The 25,016-nt window shown below is 36.6% G+C and overlaps 1 protein-coding gene and 1 long non-coding RNA gene across 2 annotated transcripts in view; both read right to left on the bottom strand.

Annotated features, from left to right (window-relative positions):
• adgrb2 (adhesion G protein-coupled receptor B2) overlaps positions 1–25,016 on the bottom strand; it is a 331,945-nt gene that overhangs the window by 262,769 nt on the left and 44,160 nt on the right.
• Positions 15,859–17,280, bottom strand: LOC309510384. Its single transcript, XR_014210340.1, has 2 exons — positions 16,996–17,280; positions 15,859–16,917 (listed from the first exon to the last, which is right to left on the bottom strand). It is a non-coding gene; the product is annotated as an uncharacterized lncRNA (long non-coding RNA).

The following is a 25,016-nucleotide window of genomic DNA, read 5'->3' as shown; positions in this document are numbered from 1 at the left end:
CTATGCCCACCTCTAATATATATATATATATATATATATATATATATATATATATATATATATATATATATATATATATATATATATATATATATATATAACACATTATATATTTTATATACATTGTTAATCAATTCTATATTTTTTACATTCTTAAGAAATATTTAGACATTTATAATGTATACAATTATTACACACACACGCACGCACGCACGCACGCACGCACGCACGCACGCACACACACTTCTATGTAGCTTTATTTTTTATTTCATTTTATTTTAAATTCAAGTTTTTCATCTAATATTTACATGTTGTTCTAGCTTTATTTTAGTTAATGAAAACTCTTTTTAATGTTTTCAGTTTTAGTTTTACTTAGCGACACTGCTTGATGGATGCAAACCAAAAGATAAAGTTATTCACAAATAAATACTGCATAAGTGCAAAACAGCTTCACATTATGTAACACTATAACATATTTAATAAAGGAGGAAGCAACTACTGTTATAAAATGGATAGTTCCTTCTTTTCCCCATGTTAATGCATTAAGTTGTTGCTTGGCAACTGTTAACACCAAAAACTCAAAACATATAACTTTAATAACAATAATAATAAACAGCTCTTCTCTTCTCTTTCCTCATCTCCCTCGACATGCCCCACTCTGTATTGTTGCATCATTTTCTTCATCGCTCTCATATGTGAATAATGTAAGGCAGTCCTGCCTAGTGGCAGCTTCACAAAAATATCTAGAACATAGTAAAACAGATTCATGCATTTCTAATGTCACATGGTATGTACCATCAAACCAACAAGCCTTAATGCATAGAGTACAACATACCATTATCTGGGTAGAAACACACTGGCACACACAAAAGCCTACATTTGAAGCACATGCAGAAAGGATTTGGCACATCAATAATTCAAATGGATCCTGAAACAGGCCGTTAGAGCTCCTCTAATCTGTCGACTGTGAGGCTGTTCTCTCTTGTCGGCTCCGCTCTCATCAGCCAGACTCTGCCATAACGCTGCCATTAACCAAGTGACACCTGCAAAGTCTGAGACTTATATCAAAAGCACTATTCAGACAGGATTACTTCTCCAAATCACGACAGAGTAACATTTTTAACACAGGACGTTTCATGTACTCGTTCAAACAGGACTGGGATCTCTGTAGTTATTATTATAATGGGAGTACATGTTGCGTACATGATGAAACCCATTGAATTAAAACTTAAGGTGAGGATTACACCCGACTCTCCAACTACACATCCATTTGAGCATTTTCTGTGATCAGACTGTAAAGATGTGTTTTATATAAAAAAAAAGGTAATTGATTGTATGCAGGTTGTGTGGGATAAACACAGACAAGTGTAATTCTGAAGAAAAACAAAAATTAAACAAAAAATGAAATACAAAAATAAAAACTAAATTAGATAAAAACAAAACAATACAAATAAAACTTTTTTATTTATTTATTTTTATAAATACATATATTTTTTTCATTTGTTTTTTATAAATATATATAATTTTTTTTTCATTTGTTTATTATAAGCGCGCGCTTGTCTGCCGCTTTAAATGCTCAAGCTCGTTAAGCAGGATGGATTCTGATTGGCTGATATATATATATATATATGAAAAGTAGAAAAAGTTAAAAAATAATCATAAAAGCAATTCCAATTTTTCCCTCCAGATAAGAGGCTAAAGGCCTGTTCACAGATAACTATAAAAGTTAATGATCAAGATTCAAAAAATCTTTCTCAATATTAAAGAACAGCAGAGTTCACAACACAGCTAACGATAACGGCACAGAGAAACGATATAGGTGGAATCAATTTCAGAGCGTTTTTATCCAGCTGATGAACGATAAAAACATTGACAGCCAATCAGAATCCATCCTGCTGTAACAAGCTTGAGACAAGCGCGCGCGTACAGTATAATAAACAGAATGATATTGTCCGCTGGTGTGGACGCTAATATAGTTATCTTTAAAGCTATCGTTCTTGGTGTGAACGGGCCTTAAGAAAAAAACTAGTAAAAACCATCACTTTGGTATAGGTTAGTATATCCTTACCATATCCTTTAAATTCCATGAATCATTAAAAAATATATATTTCAACAAATGTGATGGAAACCATTTGTGAGGCTCCTCATCCATCTGTCTCCATCTGCGGTAGGTCATACCTGCGTGTCTGACCCCACATGAACCTTGTGTCAGTATCCGTGTGCCAACCCCATGCCCCCGAACCTTTTTTCACACTGGGCGAGGGCTGAAATGTCACCATCTGTTAACTCCAAACGTGCACTGAGACAAAGTTCCCTCTTAGCAGAGGCCTAATAGAGCAGCTGGAGAGCAGGAAAAAAAGAGGTCTCCATCTCCCCTCAGCAAAAGTGTGAATATTTATTAGCAGGAGTCTCTCCTCCGCACCCATTTTCGCTCGCTGCGTTTGTTAGCAGCCCTGTAATACATCCCCTCTGCTCGACTCTGAAACGATGGGCTTCTCTTTAAACGCTCGGAGGTGGCCCTAACTTCAGATCCAACACAAGCTCTCCACTGACCCAATTAATCTCAGCTACACACCAGGACTCATCAGATGCTTTTTTCCAGGGCCAGCAACACATTCCTGCTGCACATTTATGGCAAGCATAGAACATCAATCGAGCATTTCCTGCATAACTGGAATATAATTTCATGACACTAAGAACTGATGTTTAGAATATTATTGCATTTCAGTCGCATGCCACTTTTTTAGGTAAACCTGTTAAACTGCTCGTTAACGCAAATATCTAATCAGCCAATCACATGGCAGCAACTCAAAGCATTTAGACATTTAGAAATAACATACTGTATAGTAGGTATTACATTTGGTTTGAAACTTACTTTGCAAAAAAATAAAAAAAGAAAAAAAGAATGCTTGTAGCATGAATAAAATTCGGTTGTAGGCAACTATGGCGTCAGTTGCGTTGCTTCACCTCCATTGAAGTTCCCATTCAGTCAGTCATGTTCAAAGTTATGTCGATACTGACATGTTGGGGACTCGATTTGGAGCCCAATACATCAGTATAGACGTAACGTCTCCGTTCCCTCCTTTGGGAACGAGGGTTACATTAGTAACCGAGACATTCCCATTTAGTCAGTCATGTTTGACGTTACGTCCATACTGACGTATTAGGCTCCCAAGTGAGAACCCAATACTTCAAAAATCGAAGTAAAGTCTCTGTTCCCTATTTAAGAAAAAACAAGTAACGTACGCCTTGCAAATGTAAATTGGGTAAATAATGTGTTTTTTTGTCTGTTTTTCCTTTTGTCTTGTTCTTATAAGAGTTGTCATTGGCCGGCCGCATATCACGCATATCATATTGTTTGTTTTTTTATTATGCTACTTATCAGAGCCATTGAAACCGGAGATTCACATCAGAGTCCATTCAGCATGCTTCTGTTTTTCAAATAAATCCAAATAATCCACACATATGATGAAATCAACAGATGCACAAGTATATTTGATGAATCCCTTGTACATGACGTAGGCTATAGATGTTTATTCTAACTGTACGTAAAGATTTTCACGGAAAAAAAAATATGCTGCAATTTTTTTTCTGACTTTGAATCACCCTGTCATATAATACAAAGCAAACAAAAATATGAGCAACTTATAATGAAAACTGCCCAGACATCCGTACAGTCTTTTTATTTCATGTTAAAAACATCACAGAATCATAGAAGTATGAAATGAACAAAGGTCAATATCATAAATAACAACAAGTCTGATTAGACGCTTTGATTTTTCTGGCTGATTTTAGGAGCGGAATGAACGAAACTCCAATAGCCTCTCTAAAGATCAAGGTATGTGTGTGTATTACGACCCGCATGGACAACATGCCAGGTTCACCAATCAGAGAGGCTCCCGAATCTCAATAGATTTTTTATTGGTTAAAGTTAATGGAGAATATCTCGTATTTTTCCGTGGGTGCTGGAGCCTATGCATCATGGGTAAGTGTCCATCGAATGCGCAATTCAGAATCTCACCGAAAGTAGGTGATCATCGAGTTACTTTGCACCTACTGTTTTATAAATTCTATGAATTTGGACATACTATTTGGCACACATACTGTTTTCTGCCTACTATATAGTATGGAAGTGGAAATTGTAAGCTGCTGAAGTTCAAACTGAGCACCAGAATGGGGAAGAAAGGTGATTTAATTGGCTTGGCATGGTTCCTACTTCCAGCAGGAAAATGCAGCATGTCACACAGATCAAATCATCTCAAACTAGGGTTTCTTGAACATGACAGTTCATTATACTCAAATGGCCTCCACAGTCACCAGATATCAATCCAAAAGAGCACCTTTGGGATGTGGTGGAACGGGAGATTTGCATCATGGATGTGCAGCCGACAAATCTGCAGCAACTGTGTGATGCTGTCATGTCAGCATGGACCAAAATATCTGAGGAATGTTTCCAGCACCTTGTTGAATCAATGCCATGATGAATTAAGGAGTTCTGAAGACAAAAGGCGGTCCAACCCAGTATGATCAAGGTGTACCTAATAAAGTGGCCAGTGAGTGTGTATTTCAAAATGGTTCTTTAGCATCAAAATTGCGCCGATTCCGTGCAAGGTCTTGGTGAGACACTATCAGGGTAGTCAAACACTATCAAGATGAAGCACCCTTACAGTACAGCTCTGACAATTTGTAATGAGTCTGCAACTACTCATCGTGACAGGCTGGGTGAAAAGATCTTCATTTGAGACTCTGCGTCTTCCCCATCTCCATCTCGGGCCATAGGAGAGAAACAAAAAGAGGCTCTGCAATCACTCGGAACAGTGTGCAGCGTGTCGACAGCTTTAGATTAAAGCAAAATCTATTCTGACGAGGGAAGTGCCATGAATATATCCCGCCACACGGCCAGCCTGAGAATTTAGGCTCTCTAAATGCTGCAATCTCATTTGCAAGCCGAAGCAGAGACTGCGTCAATCCTTTCATGGGCAAGAGCGCATAACAGGACACTGATCAAATGAGTGTGCATGAAGAGATGTCACAAGGGATGTAATCTTTAAGAACAGGGTCTAAAAACGCAATTAGAAAAAGGGCAGGCCAGGGTAAGTCAGAATAGTTTTGCAAGTCCAAGTTTTGGAGCAGGATTAAACATCCGCATATCTTTAATGCAGAACATTTATGAGGAATGCAAGAAATGAATGAGAGGTAAAGAATGGAGGTCCATGGGGGATTTTTCTGTGGAGGCTGATATGTAAATTAATACTGATAAAAACCTACTAGAAAAAAAAAATATATATACACTACCAATTAGGTTTCCTCAGGTAAGGTAAGGTAAGGATGCATTAAATTCATAAAAAATAAAATAAAAAATAAAATAATTACATTACAAAATATTTATATTTCAAATAAATGTTGTTCTGAACTTCCATAATTTTCAGGATTATTTAATGAAAACAAAAATCATTAAATTCATTCATTATTTTTTATAAAAAATATATATATATATATATTACAAAATATTAAGCAGCACAATTGTTTTCAACATTCATAATACCAAAAATTTTTCTTGAGCAGCAAATCACTATATTAGAATACCTGAAGATCATGTGACACTGAAGACTGGAGCAATGATGCTGAAAATTCTGCTTTGACATCACAGGGTAAATGAAATATTAAAATAGAAAAACTTTATGATATTTTAAATTGTAATAATATTTCACAATATAACTGATTTACAGTAGTTTTGATACCTTTGTGAGAATAAGAGACTTATTTTAAAAACATTAAAACATTATTACAGACCCCAAACTATATATTGAATCCTGTGTATACACTACACACATTATATACATGTGTATATTTATAGAGGATCAGTTAGGTGTATCCTGCAGAAGGATTATGACTGGGAGCAGATTTTAAACAGAAGTACTGGTGCTTTTAATGTCTGTCAGATGTGCAAAACATTGCAGATGGAGTTAAGAATAACCAATTCTACATGGGGATGTGTGTGTGGTCTCACTGGTGTCATTATGTTGTGATTGGCATGACCGCACAAATGGATGCATTCCAGTGAGAGAGAGAGAGAGAGAGAGAGAGAGAGAGAGAGAGAGAGAGAGAGAGAGAGAGAGAGAGAGAGAGAGAGAGAGAGAGAGAGAGAGAGAGAGAGAGAGAGAGAGAGAGAGAGAGAGAGAGAGAGATTCTTTCCTCAACACTCAATCATCAAAACCTCCCTCCAAATAGCACTCTCAGTCAATGAGAGAGAAACAAAAAAAAGTCCATGCACAAAACAGAGAGAGGTTGCTTACATTAGGACTAAATTAAAACTCAAATTAGAGTAGCAAGTGGAGAAAGTGCTTCATTTGGCAAGATGAATAAAGTGTATGCAAGAGAGAGGAAGAGAGGAGAAAATAAAGATTAAAGGGGTCGAGGAGGAGTAGAAGAAATTAAATAAAACCCCTTAGAGGGGACTTCGCTGCAATGTTATTGGTTTTTCTGCTGCTTTTTCTATTGTAACTGGACAAAAGAGAAAGCTAATGACACAGACTATTACCTTAGTCCACTCAGCCCACCTCGCGTGCAATTATATGACAGAGAAACTGCAGTAACAACCTTCAGATCTCACATACAGATACTTTATGCTCTACCTGACCCTTAAAAGAAATAAAATCTACCAATTTTAAAACACACACATGTTGGGTTTCCATGTTTTATGGGGACTTTCCATAGACATTTGCTGCATCCGAAATCGCATATTGAAGGTACTACATTTGGTTTGAACTTTTTTCACGACCGCTAAAAACAGTATGTTCTATATAGTATGAGTAATCGGGATGTACTACATTGTCACTTGACCTACGGTGTCGGTTGTGTCGCATCACCTCCATTCACAAATCCACTCCCGCATTCATCAAATTCACACTTCAGGATCACGCTGGAAGTAGTACAGTAGGTCTATACTTTTCAACTACTGCTTTATGAATACTATGAATTCGGACATACTACTTGTTTCACATACCGGGGCTTTTAAACCCTGGGTCATTCTAAACCCTGGATAAACAGAATCCTGGGTTATCTTGATTCACGTTTCACACAGCTCATAATCTACCCCGGTGTAACAATTAATCCCGGGTATTCATAAACTAACGTTTCACACTGCTCATAATTTACCCGGGGTTAACAATTAATCCTGGGTATTCATGAGCTAACGTTTCACACTGTACATTCCTAAACCCTGGGTTAACGTTCTTATTTGCAAATTTGCAGTGTCATTGATTGGATGAACGCAGCACGAGACCAGTTTACATATAAGTTCTAGCATTGCGCATCTTTGTATTGCTGACTGTACTATTGAGTTTAAACTGAATGGACATTTTGGACTATAAAAGGTACGAATAAAATGGTCTCTTTACTCAATTGTCAGGATTTCACATGCTTGCTCTCAAACGCTGAATTTACTGTTTATATACAGTAAGCGTCTAGCTGTAACATTCTAACAACGTATCATTTCATCAGGGTTAACACAAAAGTGGGGTTAACAAAAACAGTGCTAATCCTGCTCCAGAGGTGCTAAAATGTGCAAATCGTTCCTTTACCAGGGGTTAAAACTGGTGTTTAGAACGACGAAAACCCTGGGTTAAGCGCTAAAATGTTACATTTTTACATGCAGTGTTACATTTTCAAAAAACATTATTCGGGAAGAATTATACGGTGTTTTCCTCGTGGACAGGGCAGTCCTTAAGGCGGTGCAACTGGTGCGAACGCACCGGGCCCCGCGGTGAACATGAACAAACCAAAGAGAACACTTTATAAACCAAAAAAAACACATTTATAACGTTACTATGCTATGCAGCATAAAGTGTCCTTGGTGGCTGATATCTCGCTGTAATGTGCATATGGTTCTTTCTTTTTTTTCAGCTTATGAGTCATTTCTACAGAGTAGTAATCATTGCACTCATTAAACATTTTGCTTGCTTTTCTCTAAATCTCTCTTGAAATTTGTTTTAGATCATTAGATGTGACATTATGGTGCCTTTGAAGCCTGTTTGAAACCTTAGGAGGTGCCTTCATACACAAAACACTGCCTATTTAGTTATTTTCTGACTGGGCAGTGAGGCAGCAAAGCAGCTTCCTTTGGTTTCGGACACAGCTTAAAGTATGAGTCAGAATGAAATTTCCCATCTCAGAATGCACTTTATCCAGTAGTGGTCCACCTTGCTGCCATGCGTATTTGATCTGTTGTAGAAGTAATTATTTATATTGCTTTGTTGGTTCATTCATTTCTTCTCCAAACAGCCTGGAATCTTCCTCTCTCTCTCTCTCTTTGTCTGACAGTGTGCTGTGGTTCTGGGTGCTGCTGACGCTGCAGGTATGTGTTGTATATTTGATCTGCTGTAGGAGACGAGGAGATCAGATCAATGGCTGCAGCATCATCCAGACAACAGCTCAGCAGCATTCAAATGAGAAGACCCACAGACATGGTGAGGGAGGGAAAGAAACTGAAAGAAAGAAACTCAGAAACTGGGAAAAACGCACACAATGTGTACAGATTCTCCTAAAAGTTTGCAAACTTTCATCATTTGTTCCAAAAAGTGTGATGTTGAAAGTTTGCAATTTTTCTTTAGCAATATAGTATTCTTCATTTGAAGTGCACAGGAAACAGTTCATTTCTACACACTGAAAAAAAGAAAATGTTGCAGGATTTAATTTGAAAGATTTTCACTATGAATTACAAAGAAACTGCAAGTAACTTTGAATTAAACATGCAATTTGGAAGTAGAAAAACTGAAATGATATTCTCTTGCAAAAACCTATTACAGGCATTTTTGTTTTATTTATAACTTTAAAAAATCATTCTGTAGAGTGTAGGGGAAGATGTTAGGAACCATGTGCATTTAGTTTTCAATTGTAACACTTAGTTATAGGTTTAGCTAGCATTCACCAATGTAAGGGAAATAGAAACATTTACTAATGTAATACAATGAGCCTCCTTACATCAAACTTGTGTATTTATTAAAGTGTCATTAATGCAAAATACTAATACAAACTGTTTGACAATTTAGTGGAATAATTGAATCAAAAAAGAAGCAGAATGCCTGTAAAATAGATCCATCTACATTAAACTAAATGTATTATATGACTTATATTTAGGCCTATGAATATATACATATATCTAGTTGCCCATATTTTTAATTAAAGATGTGTCATATTAGTGACTATGAATAGTATACTATGAATTCACTCTAATAGCATGCATACGTCTGAATACATCTAACTAATAGAATTACTGAATAATAACCTCATTCATTAAAGGATAATAAAGCTGGTAACAACATGCCACTCTGGGCCTTTTTCATTTCAAAAAAAAAAAAAAAAAAAAAATTTAATCTAATCATACAAATGTTTAGAATGAGTAAATCTCTCAAATGTTGATATTCAAAGGCAATGAAGAGCATAGCCATTGATCAACTGTGTTGCAATGAAATTGTGATTAAGAGGCTTTTTTTTATTTTTATTTGCAGATTATTTTCAATGCAATTTAAAAAAGCCTTTTAAATGTAACTATTCTTTTCAATACTGAATAAGTATGTTATTCAATTTATAATGTTTGAGCTCATCATTGATCACTGAGGTTGATCCAATGCATTATGGCATTGACTAGTCTGTTGAAGTATACTGTACATGTAATGCTGGCTTAAAGTTTGGCCAAACTAGGTATATTAGAAAAACAACATACTGCTGTGTCTACCTTTCTGGTGAGTTGACCAAAGTAGTCTTTCTGTTTGAGATAGTTAGGAAGGTAAAGTATAGTGAAGTATCCGAAAGCCAAAATGTCTGTGTATGCATGGTGAAAACACGCATTGCTTACTACTGTCAAGGGCGTGTGCATCTCTGGCCACCTTGATGGACCAACATGAATGTAGTGAGAGCAGATGCGACGCCCTCTGCCCTTTCCATCTCTCCTACACTGACATCCTGCAGAAAGATGTTCCCCTCCCCTCTCATCACTCCACGGGTCACCTCGCCAGGGCCACGGGTCATCACAAGTTGTCATGGTCGAGGAGATATGCAAGACTTGTCACAGTTCAAGCTTCACATCAAAAACACGCGCAGTGCTTGAGAGGCTGACCTCAGAGCAGAATAATTGATGTCAGATCACTCAGAGCCTTTCCAAAAGCAACCACTGAAAACGTATCATGAAACTCTCACCCATAAATCATGACAAGAGACATCAAGTGAGTGCTCTCAAACTTCATCGACCATGAGACAGTTACCATGAACAAATATGATGCATCACGCCTCAGGATCATCTAGAGATATGAACAGTATCAGAGTAAACACAGCATTAAACACACCCGAAAAGATTGTGTACTATTTTGCAATGTTCAGTACAATGCTATAGCCATGCCCTAACAGTTACCTTGTGTGCTAATACTTGGATAAAGCTATGCATTGGATTTACCATTCTTAACAGCAGTTGCTCAAATAGTGCACGACAAAAAGATTTAAGAGAAAAGATTTCAAAATTGCCGTCTTTACTCACTTTTTGAGCCAAACACCTGAGCTGTAAATGTCATGTGACTAATCACACTGAAGCTGCATAATAATATACTCACCATTAATACTCTATGTTTTAAGTCTGAAATGTACGCAGCCTCTACAGGGAGATGGTGATAAAAAAAATAAAAAGAATGAGATGGGAGGAAAAAAGAATAGGTCAATGCGTTTGCGCGCTCTCGCAAATATTGAGTTCCTCCACATATTGTCTGCGAATGTAAAGTTGACCATTTTTCCTCCCATTTCATACTTTTACAATGATTCCATTCCAATTGTATAATGGCAATTTTGAGTCAAATTCATTCATTTAAGTTTATTAATTTAGCAGATGCTTTTATCCAAAGCCACTTAGAAATGAGGAATACAAGGTTAGTTTGTCGTTCATTCAGGATCTTTGGCATAGGTTGCAGACCTGTATTGATCTGGAACTTACCAGAGTAACATTGGTAAATTTTGGACTAATATTGAATCAAAAACACTACTTCTGGAGTTTCCCATAATTTCCTGTCGTCTTTCTACAGTTAGCAAATGGATACAATTTGCTATATATACCCCTGAATTTAAAAACAAATAAATAAATTATTTATATATATATATATATATATATATATATATATATATATATATATACACACACACATATATATATATATATATATATATATATATATATACACACACATATATATATATATATATACACATATACACATATATATATATATATATACACATATACACATATATATACACATATATATATATATATATATATATACACATATATATATATATATATATATATATATATATATATATATATATATATATATAGTGCCCTCCACAATTATTGAACCCCCTGGTAAATATGATCAAAATGGGCTGTAAAAAATAAATCTGCATCGATTATCCTTGTGATCTTTCATTCAAAAAATGTGCAAAATTCTAACCTTTCATTGAAGTAAAAGAATTGAAAGTGGGGGGAAAATCACATTATGAAATAAATGTTTTTCTCCAAAACACGTTGGCCACAATTATTGAAACCCTTTTATTAAATACTTTTTGCAATCTCCTTTTGCCAAGATAACAGCTCTGAGTCTTCTCCTATAATGCCTGATGAGTTTGGAGAATAACTGACAAGAGATCAGAGACCATTCCTCCATACAGAATCTCTCCAGATCCTTCAGATTCCCAGATCCATGTTGGTGCTTCTTCTCTTCAGTTCAGCCCACTCATCAGGTCAGGGGACTGAGACGGTCATGGCAGAAGCTTCATTTTGTGCTCCACAACAAATTTTTGTTTTGATTTTGATGTTTGTTTTGGATCGTTGTCCTGATGGAAGATCCAACCACGGCCCATTATAAGATTTCTAGCAGAAGGCGTCAGGTTTTGATTTTTTATCTGTTGATATTTGATAGAATCCACAATGCCATGTATCTGAACAAGAAGTCCAGGACCTCCAGCAGAAAAATATGCCCACAACATTAAAGATCCAATGGTATATTAAATTGTACACATGGGGTACTTTTTATCCTTGTGTTCACCAAACCCATCTAGTGTGTTTGCTGCCAAAAAGCTCTGTTTTAGTCTCATCTGACCACAGAACCCTGTGTTGTTTGAAGATCCAGTCGTGTCTGACAATTAAATTTGCTGGAATTTGTTTTTGGATGAGCGAGGAGGTTTTTTTTTTAAACCCTCCCAAACAACATGTGGGGATGTAGGGGTTGTTTGATAATTTTTTTTTTAGGCTTTCTGACCCTAAGACTCAACTAATCTCTGCAATTCTCCATCTGTGATCCTTGGAGAGTCTTTGGCCACTCAAACTTTCATACTCGCCGTGCATTAAGACAGTATAGACACACGTCCTTTTCCTGGCAGATTCATAACATCTTTAGTTGGTTATAACTTCTTAATTATTGCCCTGATGGTCAAAAGGGGGATTTTCAATTCTTTAGCTATTGTCTTACAGCCACTTTCTAGTTTGTGATGCTCAACAATCTTTTGCTACGCATCAGAACTGTATTCTGTGGTTTTACTCATTGTGATGGATGATTAAGGGGATTTGGCCTTTGTGTTTCCTCATATTTAAACTCCTGTGAAACACGAAGTCATAGCTGGACAGTTTCATGTTCCTAGTCACCCTGGTGTACTAAAAAAGGTAAATATTAATGGGAATATACTTCAGAGATATTTTACTCGTAAAAAATTCTAGGGGTTTCAATAATTGTGGCCAACATGTTTTGGAGAAAAACATTTATTTCATAATGTGATTTCCCCCCACTTTCAATTCTTTTACTTCAATGAAAGGTTAGAATTTTGCACATTTTTTGAATGAAAGATCATAAGGATAATCGATGCAGATTTATTTTTTACAGCCAATTTGGATCATATTTACCAGGGGGTTCAATAATTGTGGAGGGCACTGTATATATATATACATACATCTGAGACTGAGAAAGAGACATTGGAGTGAAGAAAAGATCTCAATGTGATTTTATTTATATATATATATATATATATATATATATATATATATATATATAAATTAAAATCACATTGAGATCTTTTCTTCACTTCACTTCAATGTCTCTTTCTCAGTCTCAGATGTTTCCTGAATGTGTTAAAAGCAAAGAAAAGCCTGTCAAGAGTCTTCCATCTTATTCTGACAGCCTTATAATCCTTCTGCTGTCGCTCGTAGGTCTGGACACCATGGGCTTTTGATGCTAATATTTTCTTTGTTCTTCAAGCTTTGCATGCTGTTGTGGACTGACATATGTTTGCTAACACAGACTGGCAGAAAAAGAGTGGCTGAAAATCCCAATGCATGCAAGTGCTTGATGCATGCATTCCTGAGCTTTGAGAAAGAAAGAAAAAAAGGTCCCTTGTTAATTCATAAAGATTAAACAGAGGTATATAACCCAATCTGGTATACTACGCAATCTGGTATAGCTCAACCACAACAAAGCAGCCCTTCTGACTCACTTGCACAACAACTCTTCTAGCCTAGCACTCCGTAAAGAAACTCCAGAACACCCAATCCAGGCTCATGGATATTGAGGCAGAAAAAGGAAATGTTAATTCATGATTCATTCTTGACCCTTTGCTCTTGAACAGCAAAGAGTTGAAGAAGCAACTCGCTAGGAAAGAGACTCATGAAACTGCAGAGTTGAGAATGAAAACACAGACTCAGCTCAGACCCACACTGAGACGTCTTTGTGAACTCTCTATTATCAAAAAGCTTTCCTTGACATTCACACAGTTCATCACTCCTGATTGGCTGACTTCCAGCTCAGGAGGTTATGGCAGCTCCGGCTGTTCACAGCAAGCCAAAACAGCAGGGTTTGACTGGAGAACATGCTCATCTTTCATAGGCTTCTTGTGTGTGTGTGTGTGTGTGTGTGTGTGTGACATTCATAGCTCTTCTCGAGGTGTCACCACGAGGTTGAATAACCTGAGCAGCACCTCCACCGAAGCCGGCACTCCAGGCGTAATTAGATCTCTTTGACAAAGATATGGTACTTGCTGAGTTGAGACATAAAAAGACATGAGGACTTGCATCAAATTAAGCCAATTTTCAATTGGTTTATCAAATTATACCCCAGAAAAATACTGAATAAAAGTCCCTGAACCTCTATAGGAAACAAAGACGCTTTAGCTGAAGTTTAAGATGTAGTGCACTTTAACATGCACATAAAAAAAATAAAAAAAGTATTTTTCAGTTTCTTCAAAAACTTTGCCAACCATGAAGCGGTTCCCAGAAACAAAGATAAAACATAGTGCCTCAGGACAATTTGGAGACATGAACAGTATAAGAGTGAACAAACAAATTAAATCCACCATAAAATATTGTTGCAACATTATGCCACAAATACTGTCAATTAGTCTTAACATGTATTGAATACAGAAGAATATTTTAAGATCGCCAATCCAAATATGAATACATAGAAATGGTCAAGCACAATCTGCATTGTCAAATTATACCTCAGAAAAGTACTGCATAAAAGTCCATTAACAACAGTGGGAAACAATGGCACTTTGGGTAAAGGTTGATGCAGAAGTAATGCGTGTGAACATGAAAAAAAAAGAAGGAAAAAAAAGAAGAAGAAAAAAAGCTTTGTTCCCTCATTTTCAATCCCCAACAGTGAAGAAAAGTCATTTTATATTGAAACAAAACAGCTTATATGTTCAAGGTTGCTTGAGAGCCGACAACAAGGGTGATCCATCAACTTGGAGAGATTGAAAGAAAAAGAACAAGCGAAAGATGGATACAAAGACGAAAGGCACGCAAGTGACCTCTGGTTGAATTTATAGCAGTACTTCAATCCATAAGTGTGCACCGATCTAGACAGAAGATAAAGCAGGGGGAGCCTTTGAGGGGTGGCGTCCCACCATTTTGCAAGGATCGTATTGATGCGGCCCTGTTCCTGACTCATTCACACATACAAAGAGCTCTTCAGACATAATGCTCACCATTGAGGTCCGAACCCCTTCACAGGTGGCCGGTTAATCCAGCGAGCGCTGATAATTATGTCTGCCACGCATTTCACAAGTCTGTTATGACAAAAGCGACATTGGAGAACCAGAATCTCAATATCTCTCCTTCCCTCAGAACATGTTCGGGCTATGAAAACAGTGGCCTCTTTGGGCAACAAATAAGTGAATGGAAATGGGTGCCCATTTGCCGTGCCACCTGCAAGCATTTAAATTGGATATTACTGGAGGCGCGTATATAGTGTACCCTTGTACTACGAGTGACAGGGACAGGCTAGGATTTAATATGGTGGTCCTGGGTTATTTTCCAATAATAGAGCCTTTGTCTGCGGGCCATCGTTAAAACGCTGGATGCTAGATTCTCACCTGAGAAGTGACAAAAACAATTGAAAAGGAGTTGTGCAAGATCTGTGTCAGCTCTCTCTATCTCTCTGAAGCCCCTGGGCGTATAAACAGTGTGATAATTAGCAATGACATTAAGAACTTAATGCGCATTTGTGGAGATTAAATCAATTAATTTAAATACGATAGTAATACACTGTAAAAATAAAAGGTGCCTGGAGGAACCTTTTGGGGTTCTTCACTTTGCCACACCGGCGGAACCGTCTGTAGATCCTCTAGGCACCCTTTAAAAAGGGGCGGTTCTCTGAGGAACCACACAGGTTTCCTGAGGAACTCTTATATAAGGCACTGTGTGGAACCACTGTGGGTGCCTCCAGGAACCAAATTTCAATTTTATTTTATTTGTATTAAATTAATTTCATGTTGTTACTATGGTCACCACCATTAACTTCTATTATAATAAACAAACTGAACCAAATACAAAATAAGAATTGTTTATTACATATTTTAGATCCATTTTAATACATACACTTCCATGCACTTGAAAAAAAAAAGCTAGTAATAGATTAATATCAATGAATACACACACAAAACAAAAATAGTATAATACATAAGTAACATGAACAATCAACCATGTGTATACAATAAGCTACACAAGAAAAGACATCTCAACAAAATGCATGGAAAACACATGTTCCATGTAATAAATCAATGTAAAAAATGACAATTTTGACTAATTAAAAATGTCCATCTTCACTTAATTTTAAAACATGTGTTTCAGTCCGCTTAAGTCTGACGCCACTGTTTCCAAGTCCAAAAGCTCTATCAGATGCCAAAAACAAACAACAAACAGTGCTAATATACACTCATTGTGCTGTAATATTCCTGAAAATTAGGATCCTAACCTTTATCTCTATTCCGAAATCTCAGATGGTTAGTTATTCAGTTATTTTGAATCATAAAATGTTGAAGTCTGGGATGCCGTGAGACTGGAGTGGAGACTGTAATGTACACTATGCCTTTTGAAAAGCTTAAATGTGTGACTTGAATCAACAGTTCCCATAAATGGTTGTTGAGTATTCTCAATATCTAGAAACAAGATAGAGAAAGTAGAAGTAGAGGCTTCGACCCGGAAACAGTATTCCTTATGTCACAACAAGCAGAAAACATTTTCCATTTTAACAGAGTTAAGGTGCAGTAAAATGATCTGTTGTTCTGTGAATGTTCACTGGTGAATTCAGTCATTTCAATAAGAATCCACACGATCAGCAATTTTGTCTTTTTGCCTGTGTAATTTCACGAAATTCACAAATGTGATGCACCTTTACTCGCTGCAACATAAAATGCAATCAATTATAAAATCTTCACAAGGGACACGTGAGGTACTTAACGAGTTAGAAAAGTGAAAAGGTGCATCAGCTTCATTTTCTGTTTGCTTTTCCTCTTTTCTGGTGGATGGTCCAGGCACTTCAGTGATTTTCAGGTCTACAGGAGGATTTTTATTCTTGATCAAACTTGTATTTCAGCTTACCGAGATCCCTGCAAAGTACAACATTTACTGTTTGTAAGGTTATTAAAGTTATTAAATAATTTCCTCAGCCTTGTGACGTTCCAAACCTGTTTGACTTTCTGTCTGTGGAACCCGAAAGCAGATCTCAGGCATAATGCAACCCGTCACCATTCAATATCACTGCATGAAACACAAGCATACATTTTTTTTGTAATTCATTCAAACTATTCTTATGTACACTTGTCTAGTTCAATTCAATGCAACAATTTATGTAAAAATGGTTAAGCTCCAAAAATGTCCCAGAAAAGATCCTAAAAATAGTCAATGAGTTCACAACTCATGTGTTATGGGTTGTGTTGTAAGTCTTCTGAAGTCATATAATAGCTTTTTCCTTTTTTTGTCGAAAAAGACTAAACTTTAAGTTATAATTCAGGGTTCAAATGTCTTATATTCAAATATTCATATGATTAAGGTATAGCCTATAAAAAATGCATAGCATTATTAGCTCCAAACCTGTGATATTATTTTTCTGAGTAACATGAATGAGATTTGAGAGCATGAGGGAAGATTTTCAGAGAATAACTTATTAAAAAAGTACACAGTCAAACAATACAATTTCACACAGAGAAAGTTCATAGTAATAAAGTACTTGCATGTGGTGTATAGGTAACTTACTGTAATTCAATGTTGCCTCTGAAATGTTCAGATTATTTTAGAAATGTACTGGTACTTGTTCTGGGGAAACAAAAGAACAAAGCTGATTATTCACAACATAAATTTATTGACCAGTAAATGGCTTTAAAATGGTATTTGAGAGAATGACGGCACCTGTAGTAAGTAAAGTTAGGCTAAACAAAAACAGACCAAACTATATTAACCTGCTTTTGTTATTCATAACAAACGCCAATGAAGACAGCAGAAATCAGCTACATTAGTTTGGCTATCTCAGCAATTTGAAGACACAGTTTTACAGAATATGTTGAATTGAATGACTAAATCAATCTAAGACAATAAGTCAATAATTTCCATTTGTTCATTAACTTACGTTAGATCAACGTAGTTAGCATCGCGGCTAAAACCTTCATACCAGATACTGTGCAATAAACGAGTGGTAAACACTGTAAAAAAAGTAGTAATGTATAATCAATTTAGTTTATATATATGTGTGTTTGAATATATAGTGAGTTGACTCTGTATTTATATTTATTTGGCGAGTTTACAAACCTTGTAACGGAGAGCCGATCAAACGGCGGAAGCTTTGATGAGAGGACGGAGCCGTTACCCGATGACGTCGATCAGCTGAGCTTTGTTGCGCGTGAGCAGCGCGAGGATCACTGAAGCGACGACAGCAGAGGAATAGCAGCAGTTTCGTGACAGAATAAAACTTTTCTCCTCCTAGTTCTTCTTCTTCAAATAATAATTTATGAAGAAGTAGGTAAAAAAAAATATTTTATTACTATTAGTTATTCAATAATAATTAATGAATTCTTCTTATTAATATTATTATAATTTAGTGTTGTTGTTTAAGGTTTAAATTAATCAACAAAATAGGCCTATAGATACTAAATAAATGTAAGCTACCCAGGTGAAAAAGACGTAGGCTACTGTTAAATGTGTTAAAAATGCATTAAAGTAGGCTATATTTGTATTGTAGGCCTACTAAAAACACACTCAAGTACATTTTTAATAGTAGCCTACGTCTTTTTTCACCTGGGTATGTAGGCTATACTGAATCAAACTTAAGTAGCCTATAATAATAATAATAATAGGATAATAATATTCTCATTCTGGCCTCACAGAACCATTGGGTTCCTCCAGATGCTGGCTTTAACATAAGAGATCTTCCAGGAACCACTTAAATGTTAAAAGATCTTCCAATAACCCTTTTATCTCATTCAAGTTCCTCTATTTTCCCCCAAAGCACTTCGAGGTCTCATGGTAATGAAAAGGTGACTCCAGAACCTCTGAACTAAATACAAAGTGCTTAAAGGATCCCATAAGTTCCAGCAAGAACCTCAAAGAATGTCAATGCTCCTCCAGTAACCCTACTATAGGAGAAAGAGCTTTGAGGCACTTAAATTACATTTTGAAGTTCCTTGAGTATCCGACAGGATATTTGAGGCTCCTTTAGTTTTTACAGTGTAGGTTCATTTTGTCCTGTGTGTGCATTTTCATTTCTTTGTAGCTCTTCTTACACACTCTGGTGATGTTAGACGATGCGTGAGTGCTATACTTAGGGACTGAATTCAGCTAAATTGTACAAAAAACAATAGAAAATACTTAAAGAGTCCCTTTAAGTCTAAAAACACAAGATGTTTTCATTTGTGGCTGGGTTTAAAGGGATTTTAAATTTCAAAAATGAAAATGCAGACATCATTTACGTACCCTCATGCCATTGCAAATCTGTATGACTTTCTTCTGTGGAACAGAAAAGAGTATGCAGCATTTTGAAAAACGTCTTTTTTTTTCTTTTCTCCTATACAATGAAAGTCAATGGGGTCCAATGTTGTATTGGTCCCCCTTTACTTCCACTGTATAAAACACTTATATCATTCTTTAAAATATATATATTTTTGTTACACAGGAAGTAATTTATAGAATTAAATAATTAATCTATCTATCTATCTATCTATCTATCTATCTATCTATCTATCTATATATATATATATATATTTATTTATATATATATATATATATATTTATTTATATATATATATATATATATATATATATATATATATATTGTTCTTTAAAGTAATACTGAAATAAAAATAAATTAAAACCATTTAAAAAATATACAAAAAACTAATAGAAATGATGCATAACAAAATCACAAAAATTATACAAAATAAAATGAAATTGGCAAAATAAAATAAAAGTGAATTCAAAATATCTTTTTCCATTACATTGATGGAATTTTCCATCATTTATGACGCAACGCCTTAAAAGGCATTGGCTGAATTTTCCAGCAATCCATGTTTTCACTGTTATCCGGTAGGGGGGCGCTATTACACATCTTCTTAAAGTTTACGGAATCTCCGGATCAAAACAAAAGTGAAGAATCAGCAGAAACAATCGATAGAAGCATTGCTGGCTCACATGTAAAACAACACAATCATCAAAAATTAAACAGCATAACACAAACTTTCTAAAGATACCACATTAAATGTCGATCCCATTAAGAGTTAGCGACTGCGCAAGCTTTGAGATTGTTGATGGAAGAGAGCAGAGGCTCTGTTCTTCCTTTTGATATATTGTATGTTCAGATATTCATAAAACAAAATATTCCGGGAGCCATGAAAGTTTTGTGAAAATGATCAAAATGATGGTACTGGTTGGCCAAAAAAAAAAAAAAAAATGCTTGTAAGGAATGAGTCAATAAAAACTATATTAGTGTTTTGTTTACTAGTCAAGAAGACACATATGTACTGGACAAAAAGCTTAACCTTAACACTAAAAACACCAGTAAAATGTGAATCGATCAAGATAAACCATAAGGAGGCTCATACATGCCTTGGTCAAACCTCCAACTGCACAGCAAGCACACATTGAGAGTACAGCCATTGATTAAGAGCTGGAGAGGGAAAGTACAGGAGCAAGCTGTGGAAACTGGACACGCATAGAGTAAATGCTTTTCATTCAAAGCCAAACAGCTGAAAAGAGCTCAGCTTCCACACTCTCTGTTCAGCTATTTACCCTCAATGTGAGGTCCTTTACCAGCAGCCTGAGAAAACCAATAAATACAGCCTCAGAAAGAACCACGGATACAAACAACATTGTTTTAATGCTTCCTTGCTTTCAGGGATGATAGATAAATGCATAAAACAAACAGATACAAAGGAAGAAAAAACAGATAAGTGGGGAAAAAAATATATGTTTTAATATGTCAGCCTCACTTTAATAGCTCAATTTTTACTTGGTTGCAGTGGGTAAAAAACAATAACTTTAAGACAAAGCAGATCAGAATGAACAGGAGCAACTGATAGTGGAAATTCCCTGAAAAGATCACTTTTTTAAAAAACAAAAATTTATTCTACATTCAAAATAGTTTACCTGCATACAGTATGGACACACACTAGGCAATCACTGAGAGACACATGAGTCATTTAAAATCCACAAAATAACTGGTAATGTTCTCTCTAATGACCTATTTTGTTCTCTGCACTTAGATAAGTTATCTCAGGGATAATTTTTCTCTCAATAACCTTTAAACAAACCACTTCTAAAATGATAATGATTATGCAAAAATCACAGATTATGCTCTCAAGAAACATGTCATTAAGGGTTTGGGGTGATATTTATTTTCTAAAAGCACAAGTCACCAAGCGCACTTTACTCTGCAGTGATTTTCGGAGGCAGCAAACTGAAATAAAGTCAAGGCTACATTTGTGAGCTCAAGAGATCTTAAAGTGGAACACACTGAAAATGCAATTAAACACTTTGGTATCATGACAAATACATTCCATCAATGAGCTGTCAGGGCACGGGTCCCTTTAAAAGACAGATCCGCCTTCATGTTGACCTGGGGTTTGACCTGGAATGTAGGGCGCTCGTCCAATCGCTGACTCTGACAGTCAGTGGCCCACTGCTGGGCCCGTGGGAGGTCAAGAGGTCAGAGAGAGGTGGACGTTCCCTCGTTCCCTCACAGATCAGCTTCAGCAGCTGCCCGGACTCTCTAGGCAGGCGAAACACTCGCTATAATTGACTTCACTGCAGTCTTCTCCTGTCAAACAAATAGCCTGACCATTGCTACCCCAGAGAGCACTTCCGTGTCATAATCGATGGCGCTAGCGTTGCATTAGTCCATCTCCTCTCCACTCTGCCTCTGCAGCAGGGTGTTTAACTGCAGAGTCCACTGACGGTTTCATGACACATAAAAACACACACACGTACACACACCAGTGAGAGCGGTTTAGGATGCCACAAAACCACTGTCAGCACTGATGGGAAACAGACATAAACACAAACATAAGTTAAATCTATCAGATTACACACGCGGGCAAACAATTTTATAAGAATTTGTAAGACTTGCATTAACCATGAGACAACATTAAATCAAAATTGAGCCTGCTGACTTTCTTATTAAAAATACCTGGTCTTATTGTAAGTCTGGTCTTGAATATTATTTAAACATTTGACTGGTCCTCACTATTTAAATATGCTTATAAATCAGCCAAAATAAGTTTTTATTTAAAGGGGTGGTATTATCCCCTTTTCACAAGATGTAAAATAAGTATCTGATGTCCCTAGTGTGTATGTGAACTTTTAGCTCAAAATACCCCACAGATATTTTTTATAGCATGTCAAAATTGTCACTTGTTGAGGGTGAGCAAAATGCGCCGTTTTTTTTTTTTTTTTTTTTTTTTTTTTTTTTGTGTGTGTCCCTTTAAATGCAAATGAGCTGCTGCTCCAGGCAAATAGGGTGGAGTTTTAAGAGCTTGTGTGTTAGCAGCTTGATTACACACACTGAAAATGTAAAACGCGTTTAGCCTTTTATGTTCAAACCGGAATCATACAAAGATGGAGAGACTCAAGAAGAAGTGACAACATGTAGAATGCAACAGGACATTTCTGAATGGTTAGTTGATGAATTTATTTCTATGTAAATTTTAGGGTTGGTGATGTCACTAACCCGAGAGGAAGCTCATGATGACCCTACCAGCCATTTGTTGTAGTCCTTAAAAAGTGATTTCTGTAAAAGAAAATATCTCCCTTTGCTTTGAACTTTGCAGATGTTGTTTATGCTCAAACAGCAATATTACACACTAACTAAAGTTGAAAAAGTGAAATCATAATCAACCACCCCTTTAAATCTAGCGTTTTGTGCATGTTTCTTTGATGGGTAGGTTTAGGGGTAGGGGTAGGGGTTGGGGTTGGGTCAGGCGAAAATATCATTAACCTTCTATAAAATCAATGGAAGTCTTTGCTACGTTCTCACTAGTGAAACAATACAGAGGGAACAACTATACTGAAACAAACGTGTGTGTGTGTGTGTGTGTGTGTGTGTGTGTGTGTGTGTGTGTGTGTGTGTGTGTGTGTGTGTGTGTGTGTGTGTGTGTGTGTGTGTGTGTGTTGTGTATATACATCCATCCATCCATCCATATATATACACACATTCAATTTATTGTGCTTGAATATTATTATAGAACTTAAATGAGGCAGACAACTCCAAACAACTCTATAAAAGCCTCCTGTGATCGTCTATGAAGCATTCAGCTGTTGAAGCCTACTTCATATTCATATCATATCCAATCCAACACATCTTGGGCGAGCCCTCATGAATATGCACGCTCATTCTCTAATCCCCACCTTTCTCTCCTCTTTTATGAAAAAGGCCTGTAGAGAGCTGCGTGAATTAATTGCAGGGAAGCCGGTGAAGACAGAATCAGATCCAATTAGAAGCGTGATGAAACACATGTGCCAAACGGACAGATATGTCCCGTCTGCTGAACAAAAACAACAACAGGCCCGTTGATTGAAATGGCAGGGCTTCAAACGAGCATGCCCTCCCGAAAGACGGGCACCGAACGCTTCCTGCTAATTGAAGAGTTACAAGTCTCACCTCAGGTTAAGGACAGTGGGCAAACAGTTTAATACTTGGAACAGTATTGAAGTGTCCCTATTATTCTACTTTAAGGTTCCTAATTTTGTTTAGGAAGTTTCTTACAATAGGTTTACATGCGTCCAGGGTCAAAAACACTTTAATTTGACTTTAATATACATTGCAGCTCTGTAGGCTTTCTCAGCACTTGTATACACAGTGATACAAACAGTAACAATAGCCGCTTTCCGACCGGAGGAACCTTTTCACAGTTCCTAGAACTATTGGCTAAAGTACCCGGATGTCGGCGTGTTCGCACCACAGGAACTAGGAACGATTTTAGTTCTAGGAACTCCATTTGGAGGAACTAATTTAGGTCCTACTTCAGAGTAGGGTCTAAACCAGCACTATAGGAACTACCCGTGACGTTAGTGTACGCTGATTGACCGAACGCACGCGGAACACCAGCACCCGCCATTTTTAAAACAGCTATAATGTAAACACACAGATTATAGCCTATATATTTACTCCAGAAACTAACTATACAAACATGGAAAACAGTGATAGATGGGTCTCTAAACCTTTATGCTGAAGAGAAAATCCAACGCAACTTTGAGGGGACCAAGCCAAACATGATTATGTTTATCTGCCCAGCTAGCAACACTGGACATCAACCACACGGCATAGGCTAATAACCTTTTTTTTCATATACTGTCTAATTTCTATAACAGTTCTATCTAATAACATATTAAACAGTACTGTTAGACAGATCGCTAACTAATAAACACAGAGAATGCGAGCATTGTTTGCTCTGGCGTTCTCAGCGCCGCCAAAATAAAGGTCCGTCACGCCGTCAAAATAAAAGTCACCGTGCTTGCGTCACTCCCTTACCCCTCCTACCAGTTCCTATGGCCACTTGGCCAGTGCGAACGCAAACTGCAAAACCGAGTTTGGGGGAGAGTAGTTCATAGAACTGTTTAGAAGTGGACAGTTCCTATAACTAAGTTCCTGTAACTACTTGGTCGAAAAGCGGCTAATGACGTCCGGTTTTACTGTATCATTCTGAGCCTGAGTCCTCATCCTTTTTTAAGTACATGCAAGTGAATTTGTTCTTGCAGTGCAGAAAACAGCGTGTTCTGAAACTCTTTCAGGACTCAGCTACAACTACAGTGTTTGAGGGTGGTTCAAAGTAGACGCTGTTTGCAGGCAGCCAATGAAGACCATAGGCTGGAAATATGCTAATTTGTAGCTACGAAGGTTCATGCAGGAAGTAAGACTGGAAGTACTGACGATCAGTTCTCTCTTTTGGGGGACAATAACTCCATTTATCCTGAACTTTTACATTCACATACAGCTATGTTACACACTACATGAAAGTTAATAACCAAGAAAGTATAATTAGGGTCACTTTAATCACATTTTTTACTGTTTAACTTGCGCACCAACACCAAATAAAACTAGCTAAGGTATCTCTTCATAAACATCGAATCAAAAATATAATTTTTATCTCATAATATAGTGGATTTAGCATTAGTTCTAAAATTTATATAAATTAATTATATGTAAAAGGCATTTCATGCGAGTGTG

The sequence above is a fragment of the Leuciscus leuciscus genome (genome assembly GCF_965113295.1).
Source record: "Leuciscus leuciscus genome assembly, chromosome: 12".
In the NCBI taxonomy this organism is placed as follows: domain Eukaryota; kingdom Metazoa; phylum Chordata; class Actinopteri; order Cypriniformes; family Leuciscidae; genus Leuciscus; species Leuciscus leuciscus.
The sequence above is the reverse complement of the archived record's forward strand: the minus strand, read 5'-3'. Positions and strand labels throughout refer to the sequence as shown.